Source organism: Oryctolagus cuniculus, chromosome 13 (assembly GCF_051225735.1).
Source record: "Oryctolagus cuniculus isolate XC-2025 breed Fujian yellow rabbit chromosome 13, ASM5122573v1, whole genome shotgun sequence".
Classification (NCBI taxonomy): domain Eukaryota; kingdom Metazoa; phylum Chordata; class Mammalia; order Lagomorpha; family Leporidae; genus Oryctolagus; species Oryctolagus cuniculus.
This window is the reverse complement of record NC_142879.1, coordinates 108748811-108761475: the sequence shown is the minus strand read 5'-3', so window position 1 is coordinate 108761475 and position 12665 is coordinate 108748811. Positions and strand designations below refer to the sequence as shown.

At 56.2% G+C, this 12665-nt stretch overlaps 1 long non-coding RNA gene across 1 annotated transcript in view; it reads left to right on the top strand.

The window, feature by feature from the left end:
• LOC149122851 (uncharacterized) overlaps positions 1-3007 on the top strand; it is a 34332-nt gene extending 31325 nt beyond the window's left edge. Inside the window, exon 4 of the long non-coding RNA XR_016219923.1 lies at positions 2700-3007. This is a non-coding gene — a long non-coding RNA (uncharacterized LOC149122851). The remainder of the gene's footprint in view (positions 1-2699) is intronic.
• The last annotated feature ends 9658 nt before the right edge of the window (positions 3008-12665 follow it).

The window sequence follows — 12665 nt, the reverse complement described above, 5'->3', positions numbered from 1 at the left end:
AGCAGGTGAGGGCGCAAGTACCTGGGTCCCTGCCAGCCATGCGGGGGACCTGGATGGCGCTCCTGGTTCCTGGCTTTGGACTGGTCTGGCTGCAGCTGCTGCGGGCATTTGGAGAGTGAGGAGTTGCTGGGAGAGTTCTCTTTCTCTCTGCCTTTCACTTGCAATATCTAAATACACAAACATGTAAGGCAGCAGAAGCATGCAGAGAGAAGATAGAGCACCCAGGAAGCCACCCATTGGCTCCCCCACTGTGTGCCGGGTGCCAGGGCCACTTCAGCTGCTTATGGGGCCATGGGCCATGGGGAAGACCCGACCTTCGTCTCCACGGACCCTGTGCTGCCGCTGCAGAGGAGTGTGTGTGGAGAGCGGGCTTTCTCATCTTGCACGCGGAGGGGAGACTCCCAGACGGACGTGCTCCTGGGACAGCCTGCAGAAGTTGGCTCTCGGGGCCTCGTGGGCACCTGAGTGCCCTGGTCAGGCGTCTTCCTAGCGGGACGCCTGGGTGCATGGGTGGGAAGTTTCGGCGGGTAGGCGCCTGTGTCACACACCTGGCACTCGGATAGCGCTCATCCTCTGAGAGCAGAGCTTGTGCTTGGGGTGCGGTCCTCTCAGTCGGGGGCGTTGCAGCTTGTGGTGCTCACAGAAAGCCCCCAGAGCCCCCAGGACAGCCCCTGGTCCCCGCTGGGGGTTTCCAGACGTCCCGCCTTCCACGTCTCCACAGGGATCACACGGGGGTCTGTGTCCTGCTTCCCTCGGTATCCAAGCAAGTCTGGCGTGAGAGATTTTATCCCGCCACCAAGTTTAGCATTTTTGTGAGACTGAAATGCTGCATTTTTCCATCACAGGAAGTTACTGAGGATGCAGTAAAAATGTGATTTGCTTATGGCAAAATCCGCAAGCCTGCGCTCAGTGGAAAGAACCTGATTTCGCACAGCGACAAGGCTGCTGGGGAGTCCCAGCTGCCCACTCCTCCCCATGTGGGTAATTTCTGAGCGACGCGTGTGCGCCGCTCTCCTCTGGGGCTATAATTAGGCCGACAGGGGTGACTATGTTAGCAGGAACGTAAAGCGGCAGGCAGATAAGCACCCCGGGATCACACAATCTAGAAATGGAGTCAGCTCCGAGGGCGGCAGCTTCCGTCCCCAGCCTTGTCACCGGGAAGAAGGAGGCACCTGTGGGTAGCTTTCTATCAACCGACACCTACGGTTCTCTCCACGTGAAGCTCAGCCCAGCACTTAGGCTGGTGGGCTGCTGTGTCTCCTGCCGAGCAGTCCGTCTGCCATCCCAATGGGCATGGCGGCAGGCAGGTTAAAGTATTCATCACGCAGCTGCCACCACTTATCAGGAGAAATCAGAAGTCGTCTTCATGCAAACGCCTGCTAATTAATTTTGGTCTTGCCGATTCTAAGAAATCGGAGAGCCAAAGGAAGAACGAGAATGATCCGAGACGGATGCAATGGTGGCCCTTGATGTGATGGCCGACCTGGGAAATAGGAGCAACTGTGAAATTGCTTCTCTAGCAGCAGTCCGGGGGTGTAGATGGTGGCTGGTGTGGGCACAGCAACTTGATCCTAATTTTTTTTACTTGGGGAGAGCCGTCGTCAGCTGGGCCCCCGTTATCACAGGAGCCCTGGCCGTGTGGCTGATCCTCCACTGTTTTTCCAGCTCCGGCCTTCTCTTGCTGGCTGTCCGGTAGGAAGCTGGTCCTCCACGCCCGTTCCCCGCTTCAGAGGCAGAGCTGTGGGTGCAGCTGTGCCCCAGTGTCTCGGGTCAGAGGGTCAGCGTGATGTCTGGGGCAGTGTTCTGATGAGCGGACTTTAGTCGCGGCACGGGAATGAGAAGCAAGTCTTTCTGAAGTGCCTGCACAGCTTTTCCATTACACGCATTGTCGAGAACTGTGAGGACCCCTTGTGTGTGCGCTGTAGGTGTGGGGGCACCTGGGGACGTGAGTATCACCACCTTCCCCGGGCAGGTGCATCGCTGGATTGCGGTTTCTGAAATGTTCCAACTCCTGCTGGGCATTTTATCCTTAATGAGGAATAGACTAAAATTCCTATGGCTCAGTCTATCCAGGATTTGTGTGGTATACTTCATGCATTTATTAAAGTTTCGTTTTCTTATGTAAGACGGAAACACACACACACACACACAGTGGGAGGTCCCATCTCACCTCACTCCCCAGATGTCTGCCATGGCTCCGGCTGGGGGCCAACGCTCAGAGCCAGGAACTCCATCCAGGTCTCCCAAGTGGGTGGTAGGGGCCCAAGCACTTGCTGCCTCCCAGGGTGCCGGTTAACAGGAAGCTGGAATTGGGAGTGGAACTGGGACTAACGCTGATATGGGTTGTGGGGGTCCCAACTCCTCTTTTTTTTTTTTTTTTTAAAGAATTTATTTATTTAAAAGGCAGAGTGACAGAGGGAGGGGGAGAGGCAGAATCTGCCAGTTCACTTCCCAGATGACCATCAGGGCCAGGGCTGGAGCCAGGAACTCCATCCATGTCTCCCACAGAGCGGGCAGGGGCCCAAGCACTTGAGCCACCATCTGCTGCTCCCCCAGGCATGGTAGCGGGAGGGTGACTGCAGGTGGAGCAGCTGGGACTCTAACCTGAACTCCAGGATGGGATGCGGCAGCGACGCTGTACGTGGCAGCTGACTCTGCTGAGCTACAGCGATGTCCCACACCCAGTGTCTTACCTCCAGGGTCAAACATCCACCCTCGAGCCCTCGGATTTGGGAGCCAGCTCATGTCCTGGCTGCTCCACTTCTGATCCATCTTCTTGCTGGTGGCCTGGAAAAGCCCTGGAAGATGGCCCAAGTGGTTGGGCCCCTGCAGCCATGTGGAAGACCTGGCTCCTGGCTTCAGCCTGGCCCAGCCCTCGCCTTTGCAGCCATCTGGAGAATGAACCAGTGGATGGAAGATTCGTCTCTATTCATCTCTCTGCCCCTCCCTCTCTGTAACTGTGACTTTCAAATAAATAAATAAATAAAATCCTGAAAAAAAAAGAAAAGTCATATTTAAATTACTTTTGAGTAGAACAGGGGGCACCTTTGTGGCCAGAAGTGAGAGGCATTGGCCCACCTGAACTCTGGCTGCCTTTCCCTCTCCATGTCCCCGTTAGCCTCCATTTCCAGCCAGCAATGGGAACAAGAAGGCTGAGCCCTGGGCGGGGGGGTGTCAATGCTTAGCCCCTCCTACTGCTCTCTCAAGTTCAGCCCAGTGCAGCCAGGAGACCAGGGAGATCCAGGGCCAGCTTCGTTCCCGGCAGAAGGCACCTGGCTTGGGATGTGGAGGGGAAGGCTGGCTCCTGGGTCCCACTGGGCTAGGTGGGCGTGGCCTCAGTCACAGGAGCTCCAGGCTTCTCCAGGCTGCCCTGGCAGACAAGCTGGGCCACAGGGCAGAGAGAGCCAGCGTGGGCTCTTCACATGTGGACACGGCCAGCCACGTCCAAGTCACTCATCACATGCCCTGCATGAGGCTGGGGCCAGGAGAAGCAGCCAGGAGGGCCGTGTCCACCTGGGTGCATGGAAACACAGACAGTGGGTGTGAACGTCCCCTCGTCACCATCTGCGGGATTGGCTCGTCCTTGGACCATGCCTGTCTGTGGGACAAGTTGTTAACACGGGGCCTCCACCCCTCCCCTGGCACAGGGCGAGAAACACCGTGAGCCAGGAGCCCAGGGCCAGCCATCCCCTCCTCTCCTGTGTGCAGCCGCAAGGGGGCAAGCTCCGGTGAGCAGGATGGCCCCTGCTCAGGTGTGCTGGCTGGCCGGAAGTCTGGGGGAGAACTGGGAAATGTCTGGTCGAGCTGTCCTGATCCCACGTCGGGACTTGACCTGCTTCTGTTCACGGGCGAGCGTGTGTAGGCTGTGCCGGTGGCTGGGCTCCTATTCTTAGCAAACCCGCGCAGTCTACCTGCTGTGCTGACGTAGGAAATCCTCGCTCAGCTTGAGAGAAACGCTTTGCAGTGAAAATTTTCCGAGCCCGATGTCTCTGCACGTGTCACGGGGAGGTGTGACAAGGGCCTGTGCACCGAGCAAGGGGGAAATGAAGAGCTCAGATGTCGATGGATGCGCGCGTGCGTGTGTGTGTGTGTGTTTGCATGCAGTGTAGACTTATAGAGTCGGAATGCAGTGTAGACTTATAGAGTCGGAAGGACTCTGAAGGGCAACATTGTAGAGCTTCGTTCCGCTGACGAGGAGGCTGGGGATCGGAGACTGGAAGAACGAACAGGCCCTGGACAGAGGATGGCGTGAGGGGCTGGCGAGCCAGGGGAGGAAGCGGGTGCCTTGTGTTTGAGAACGGAGTGCAGTTCCACGTGGTTTGACAGCAAGGGGGTGTGGACAGACGAGTCTGTGAGATGTGGGAGCCAAACCTAGGGAGGGGAGAAGTTTTTGGGGTGCTTGAAGGTGCAGGCGAGGGCAGGGTGGGGGCTGAGTAGCAGCACCGACAGGGCACACGAACGCCCCCTCTCAGCCTCGCTCCCCTCTGATGGCATGAAGCCCCGGAAGGGGTGCACCTGTCGGGGAGCTGATGAGAGGAGAGGCTATTGCTGGGCCGGCACTGAGGAGCAGGCCCTGGGAATAAACAAAGGGTCAGGCACAGGACTGTCAGGGTTTTAAGGAAAACCAAGGAGGGGGAGTGGAGTGGAGGAGAGGAGGAGGAGGACGAGGACGAGAAGTGGAGAGGAGGTGGGCAGGAAAGGGAGGAGGAAAAAGGGCAGTGGGGCAGCTATGGGACCGTGGTCATCAGGGCTCCCTGTTCACTGTGTCAGACCTGGGTGCGGCCGCCTGGGTCCAGGCACAGACCACGATGGGGCAGGAGCTGAGTGACCTCCAGGAGCCCTGTGCCAGCAGCCCACCACTGTCTGGCAGAGTGCTGGGGTGTCTGTGGCCCGCTATGGGTCTGTGGCAGCACCCCGGGGCCCCAGGCCTGACTCCAGCCTTGTGAGCTTCTCCTGCATTCCTGGGAAAGGGACAAGAGAGGCCGGCCTTGCAGGTGGGAAGGTGGAATGCGATGCCTTCCCTCGCGGCACCCCTGGTTGCCTTCTCTTCTTTCCGATGACAAAATCTAGTCGTTGAGGGTCTGCAGGGCTCTCGTCTCCCTCGGGTCTTTTGAGCCGGAGGGAGGCAGCGGGGTTGCGGGGAGAGCTCTGTGGCCGTTCCTGTCGGGTGTCTGAGGTGCGTCGGCTGTGGTAGCCTTGGACTGAGGCCTGCTAGATCAGGTTAATTATTTGCTGTGGATTAAACTGGACTTTAATTATGGGCTCAAATAAGATCCTGGTGAGACTCATCCGAGTGGATGCTAAGACCTGACTTTCTTCTCCCGGCTCGGCCGGGAAGAGGGAAGGAGCAGTAGAGTCCAAAGCAGGCACAGCTGGCGTAATTACACCCAGGACGAGATCTGAGGGAGGGAGCGCCGAGCCCTGTGATCCCATGATATGCTAATTAGACGCTTGCATACATGTTGGTTTGCAGAACACGACTGAGCACACATCGGGTATTTCTGCCACAACTTTGAAGAGGAGAATTGCACTGTTTTATGAGCCCCCGCGCTCTCTGATGATAGAAACTTCTGGTCGGGGCGAGAAGCTGGCTTCTGCAATTGTTCAGCCGTCATCGCCGTGCCGGCAAAGGGCCCTGCAGGAAGATGACGTGTGCAGAATTGTAACAGGAAGGCGGCTGTGATTCAAAGTCACTGGCTCTGGCAGCTCGGACGGAAGAGAGGGTCATCCCGCTTAGGCAGCGCAGTGCTGGCATCCTCCTCTGGTTCTGTCCCTCCCTTAACGCTGCTTTGTGCTGGACTTCCTCGCATCCTTATTGCTCCAACAGGAGGCTAAGCTGTGCCAAGGCATACGCCAGACACAGCAAGCACCGTGGAAATGCTAGTGGAATTAAGTCCTCACACGTCTGGCCGTGTGGACTGATCCCTCAGGCTCTGGTTTAGACATCTGGGTGAATGCATAGGCAGAGATGCGGACTGGGTTCTGTGTGAGCTCGGGGAGCCTCTCCGAGGGAGCCCACATGGCATCTGTTGAGTCCTGTGTCCTCCGTGATGGGATAACTCGGATGCATTGCCGGTTGGGGGCTGTGGTCGGAGAGCTGTACCTGGTACCCAAACCAGTGCGACCTTTGACAACCCCCAGGGAGCTGAAATCGGGGCCAAGGTCACTGGCCGTAATTCTGAGCACCTCTTGGCGTCTCATGGACGCCTTCCTTCTGTCTCACCCCAATCCCACGAGGTGCATTTGCATGCCCTGTGTTCTTCCCTGTGCTCCTGGGGACGCGGGTTCTGGGCCCTGCTCTGTTTTGTCAGAGCTGCATTTGCAGTGGTGGCCCTGGTCAGGCTGTTCCGAGTTGTTCCTTGGCCTGTTTTTCCCATTACCCAGTGAGCTGCCGCAGGGGCCATCGCTGTCGATTGCATTTGGAAGCCGGGCCCTCGCTGCGGCCTCATTAATTCCTAGCTCTGCTCTGGTCTTGAGGCCGGACGATGAACTGCCTCCTTTCTCAGGGCTGATGGATTGGGGGCTGAACAGAAGGCATTTCTTCTGGCCCCAGAGGGCTGGCAATTCCACCCTGGGCGCTCCCGCTGCCAGCACGGGCTCCGCCACGCTCACACAAGGAGCCAGGAGATCGGGTTCTGTCGTCTCCCTGTTGCTGTCTTAACGCCTTTTGCAGAGTTCGTTCCGCACTGTGCCGAGCCAGCACGCAGAGCTGGTGGCTTTGACTCGGGATGGGGCTGGGGACTGCTCCTGCTTCCTCCCGGGGCCATGCATTGATAAACAGCTCAGCAGAGAACATGTCAGCTCTGATGTCCTCTCTCAGCAGCGAGTCAGCTTTCGCAACTCTGGAGCGGCCGGCCACGGCAGGGCAGTGTCGGCGACTGGGCAATTGTACTTCTTCTTCCTCTTCCTCAGTCAGAGCTGAGATGCTTCCTGCTCGCTAGCGTGTAATCATCCAGGGAAGGCTCGAACCTCTGTCCTTGTGTCTCAGCCCTGTGTGTAAAGGCTGTCTCTAACCGTGTAATGGCACCGGATTCTGTCTGCACCACTGGAACGCTGGGACAGAGCAGTGGCCGTGACCCTCAGCCCCATATTGTGTTCAAGTGAGTTATCTAATAGCTGACACACATGCTAGTGTTAAGTAGCCACTTAAACATCGATCTGGGGCTGGCACCGCGGCTCACTAGGCTAATCCCCCGCATTGCTGTGCCGGCACACCGGGTTCTAGTCCCGGTCGGGGCGCCGGATTCTGTCCCGGTTGCCCCTCTTCCAGGCCAGCTCTCTGCTATGGCCAGGGAGTGCAGTGGAGGATGGCCCAAGTACTTGGGCCCTGCACCCCATGGGAGACCAGGAGAAGCACCTGGCTCCTGCCATCGGATTAGCGCGGTGCCGGCCGCAGCACGCCAGCCGTGGCGTCCATTGGAGAGTGAACCAACGGCAAAGGGAAGACCTTTCTCTCTGTCTCTCTCTCTCACTGTCCACCCTGCCTGTCAAAAAAAAAAAATCAATCTGGGTAAATTGCAGTTCCCTCTTACTTGTCCTGAAACCAGAAGCATTGAAAGGGATGCTTATGACTTCCATCAGGAATTACGTTTGAAATCTGAATTGAGGTCGGAGAACAGTGCTCGTCGACGACCGGTGACGATGAATGAGTCACTCGCTGAGTAGCAGAAGTGCACGGGCGACAACCCTGTGCGGCTTGTGGTGTTATTGCTTCTGCCATTTGTGGTTAAGGTGACTGTGCCGGAGAGTTAGTAATCCGACGCAGAGTCACGCGGCCGGGAAATGGATTGGAGCCAGAGGTGAGTCCAGAGAGCCACGGGGTCCCATTTTCATGTAGGTTGTGGGTGGGTTAACCCCTTAACAGCGGCTCCGGGGATGTTTTAGCAGAAAAGGACTTTTGATGGAAAAGGGGTGACTCAAGACTGACCCTGAAGATTGGGTGCAGTGGGAAGAATTCAAAGTCACGGGGGCTGGTGCTGTGGCCGGGGGGTTAAGCTGCCACCTGCAGTGCTGGCATCTCATAGGGGCACCAGTTGGAGTGCCAACTGTTCCACTTGTGATCTGGCTCCCTGCTCACGCCCCTGGGAAGGCGGCAGAAGCTGGCACAAGAGCTTGGGTCCCTGCAGCCACGTGGGAGACTGGAATGGAGGTCTAGTCTCCTGGCTTCTGCCTGGCCCAGCCCCAGCTGTTACGGCCACCTGGGGAGTGACCCAGTGGATGGAAGATCTCTCTCTCTCTGTATCTCTGTCTCTCCCCCTCTCTCTGTAACTCTTTCAAATAAATCTGAAGAAAAAGAGATCTCTCTTTCCAGTGAATGGAGAGTGCATTTAACCCATCGCCATGAATTCACTGTGAGCTTCACGTGTGACCCTGTCCAGTGAGTGCAGTGTCGGGGTGGACATGAGCATTCAAACGCTCTCCTCCAGGGTGGGGGTCTCTTTCGTCCTGCAGTTCTTGGTGGGAGGCAGGGGCCCAGGTCCTCTGCTGAGGCACTAGTGGGTGGCAGGGGACAAAAGTCCTTCCTCCCTGCTCCTTGCTCCTTGCTGCTTGGGTGACTTGGCCTGGCCAACGAGACGTTTCTGCATAACACGGAGACGCAGTCCGTGAGCTCACGACTCGCTGGTGTCCACTGGGCTGGCCTTCCTGGCTGCCAGGCTCTCTCTTTTCCGCCAGTATTTTCTGAGCATGAGCCCCAGGCTTCATTGAGTGTTTGGTGAGCGCTCACTACCCACTGTTTCATAACACATGGTGCTCCGTCCTGGGGCAAATTAAGCTAGCAGGTGCACAGCCAGGTGTGCCGGCTACGGCAAGATAAAGGAGAAGTAGCAATCCCCACTCAGATTTGTGTTTAGGAAGGGGCAGGATTTGGAGGGATGAAGAGAAACCGAGTCAAAGTTGAGGGGCCAGTGCTGCCAGGGACGCGGGGGTGGAAATAGCACACGACAGCCGCGGGGTGCCTGCCCAGCCTCGTCACAGGTGTGACGTGACAAGCATTTGCGTCAGCGGTTTTCAAACTTTATGGCCCCAAGGTCTCTTTATGCTCTTAAACTTTATGGAGCACTTCCCAGAGCTGCTGTTTATGTGGGACGTGTCTTTTTTTCTTTTTCTTTTTAAAAAAATTGTATCAAGGGAACAGATTCCATGTGTTTTGTACAAACCGTTTTAAGCACATAATGATATGTAGGCCATATCTGTTGGCACTCACTGGATTTGAAATGAACATTATCAACATATTCTTATGAAAATAATTGTGTTTTCTAAAACAGAATCATCTTAAAAGATTTTATTTATTTGAAAGGCAGAGTGTCAGAGGCACAGAGACAGGCAGAGATCTTCCATCCGCTGGTTCATTTCCCAAATGGCTGCAATGGTCAGGGCTGGGTCGGGCTGAAGCCAGGGACCACGAACACCATCTGCGTCTCCCACGTGGGTGCAGGGGCCAAGCACTTGGGCCATCTTCCACTGCTGTGCCACAGTGCCAGTCCCGAAACAAAAAACTTTAATGAAAGACCAGCGTCGTCTTTAAAAATCATAATAAAAGTCCTGTGCATTGAATCTGTTGGAAGGTGCTCTTTTGGAGTCTGGCCTTAGAAGGAGACGAGACCCGGTCAGACCAGGAGGGAGGCCTGGAAGCCATTTTCAGGTAACTGGGAACGTCCTTCTCTGACAGTAGAGTTGGACAAGAAGGAATTACATAGAAGGGAGCGCAGTGCAGTCTCCGGCTGTAGCGTCAACCTGTGCTCTGCTTGTTGCAATTCCTTGGCTCCCCGGTGCAGTGTGGATGGCACTTGTATCTGTGTGTGATCACGGGACACCACCCATCACAGGAAGGTGTTGGTTCCTGGAGTCGTGTTGATACATTTCATGAAACACTATCAGAAAGTCCCCTTGGGGTTGGCGCTGCGGCTCACTAGGCTAATCCTCCGCCTTGCGGCGCCGGCACACCGGGTTCTAGTCCTGGTCGGGGCGCCGGATTCTGTCCCGGTTGCCCCTCTTCCAGGCCAGCTCTCTGCTGTGGCCCGGGAGTGCAGTGGAGGATGGCCCAAGTGCTTGGGCCTGCACCCCATGGGAGACCAGGAGAAGCACCTGGCTCCTGCCATCGGATCAGCGTGGTGCGCTGGCTGCAGCGGCCATTGGAGGGTGAACCAACAGCAAAAGGAAGACCTTTCTCTCTGTCTCTCTCTCTCACTGTCCACTCAGCCTGTCAAAAAAAAAAAAAAAAAAAAAAAAAAAGAAAGTCCCCTTGGGAGAAAAGTTCGGAAGCCACGGAGCGCACGGTGGCAGAGGCACTTTTTCCAGCCCTCCCATTTCACTTGAAAGCAGGAATCCCAGGGTCGCAAGCGTTTTGTGCCTGGTTTTGCTTGCAGTGGCAAGATCGTGTCATTCATTTTAGAGAGAATGCCTGGCAAATACCAAGGCCGAGTTGGTCAATAGTCCTTTCAAGTAAGAATGTACTTCCCGACAAAAGTGGTCGGTGCAGCTCCCTGTTCAAGTGAGCGCAAAAGTCCTTGACCCCCTGTGGTATGCGGCCAAAGTGCTTCGTGCATACTTCCTGTTTTGTTGCAATGGATGTCGAAAAATGTGCACTCGAGGGTTGAGATGTAATGAAATTCATAAATTCGTTTCACCACATCAAGGACTTTTTTTTCCCCCGATCACTTATTTTTGTTTGCTTGAAAGACAGGGCAGCAGAGAGACAGAGAGATCTTTCATCTGCTGGTTCACTTCCCAAATGCCTATAGTCGCCAGCTGTGGGAGAGGCAGAAGTGCAGGGTGCCAGTAGGATTGGAAGGTTCTGGGGAGGCATTTGAGGCTGGGTTGGAGCCCACTGAGGAGGGAGAATGACGACTAGACTTGTGCACCTCCCGTTGTGTGGGTGGGCCTCATCCGGTCAGGTGAGGGTCTTAAGGGAGGGACCCCGGGTTGTTGGAGGAGGTCTCGGGCTGCCTTGCACTTGACCTTCCGGTGATGTCAGCCCTCTCCTGGGCCCCTGTGGTTCCCGGCTTGCCAGCTCCTGCATCTCACGAGCCTGTTCCTTCCAGCAGGTCTCTCCCCGCCTCTCTTCAATGGTTCTGTGTCTTTGGCACTGCCTGACTTGCTCGGCCTTTGGCTTGCTGATTTGGAATGTAGGCACACTGGAAAGTCATTCCTAAAGAACACCGCTTGGTTTTTCTTAATTGGCTAAGGGATGAGCAAATCTCTTAACTGTAGCGGTCACGTCTCCGTTCCTAGACCTTGGCCGTGGGCGTGGGCCTTGTGCTGCAGTGGGTTAGGTCATGGCTCAGGATGCCCACATTGCACATTGGGGTGCCTGGTGGAAGTCCCACCGGGGCTTCTGATCCAGCTTCCAGCTAAGCAGCACCCCCCGGGAGGCAGCAGGTGATGGCGCAAGTCCCTGGGTCCCTGCCACCCGTATGGGAGACCTGGATGGAGTTCTGGGTTCCTGACTTTGGCCTGGCCCAGCCTCAGCCATTGCAGTCATTTGGGAAGTGAACCGGCAGATGAGAGATCTCTCCATCTCGCTCTGTCTCTGTCTTTGTCCCTCTCTGGCTTTCAAATAGATACAAATAGACTTCTTTTTTTTTTTTTTTTTGACAGGCAGAGTGGACAGTGAGAGAGAGAGACAGAGAGAAAGGTCTTACTTTTGCTGTTGGTTCACCCTCCAATGGCCGCTGCAGCCAGCGCACCGCGCTGATCCGATGGCAGGAGCCAGGTGCATCTCCTGGTCTCCCATGCTGGTGCAGGGCCCAAGCATTTGGGCCATCCTCCACTGCACTCCCTGGCCACAGCAGAGAGCTGACCTGGAAGAGGGGCAACCGGGACAGAATCCGGCGCTCTGACCGGGACTAGAACCCGGTGTGCCGGCGCCGCAAGGCGGAGGATTAGCCTATTGAGCCTCGGCGCCGGCCACAAATAGACTAATAATAAAAAATCAAATCAACTCCAGGGGTTAAAAACAAATATTGATGATGCCCAGGCCCACTCTGGATGACTGAGGAGCCTCTAGGGTGTGACCTTGGTGAAGGGATTCTAAAAGGCCCCGAGGTCAAGGTCCAGGGAACGTGGCAGTGCTGACGATGGCCGGGGGGCCGAGCTTCCTGGGGCACGAAGGCGGCCCTTGCAAACGGCAGATTAGCCAGGGACAGTCCTCGTCCTGAGGGCGCCTCTTCCCCCGGCACTCGCGGAACCTTGCAGCTGCAGGAAAAGCCGTAATTGGTGGGATTCCTTTGAAGAGGGCTCTGTGCATAATGCACGTCCCGGGCTGCCGTCCGTCACGTGACTTCGTGCTCCGCGTGGGTGTGACCACGACGAGCCGTCTCCACTGGGCTCCCGCTGGACTTGAAGGAGGATCGCCCCTCTGTTGGTAATTACCTCCGGTCACTGGGAAAGCGCTCGGCCCCCGGTTCACAAAAGGCTGGGGCTGCACCGTACGCTCCTGTGCAGGTTAAAAAAACCTAAAGTGTCTTTTGAACACCGGCTGGGATTATATTCATTTCTCCTCCGGATAAATAGGTTCTGTTGAAAATATTCATTGTTCAAAGGCCACTCAGTACCCAGGAAGGTGCACCTGGTCTTCAGGTGGGCGGTGTCGTCGGAGCCGAAGCGAGTGAGTGGAGACAAATTAGCAGCGGGGCTGACCTCCCCCCAGCCTGAGGGGCCAGCCC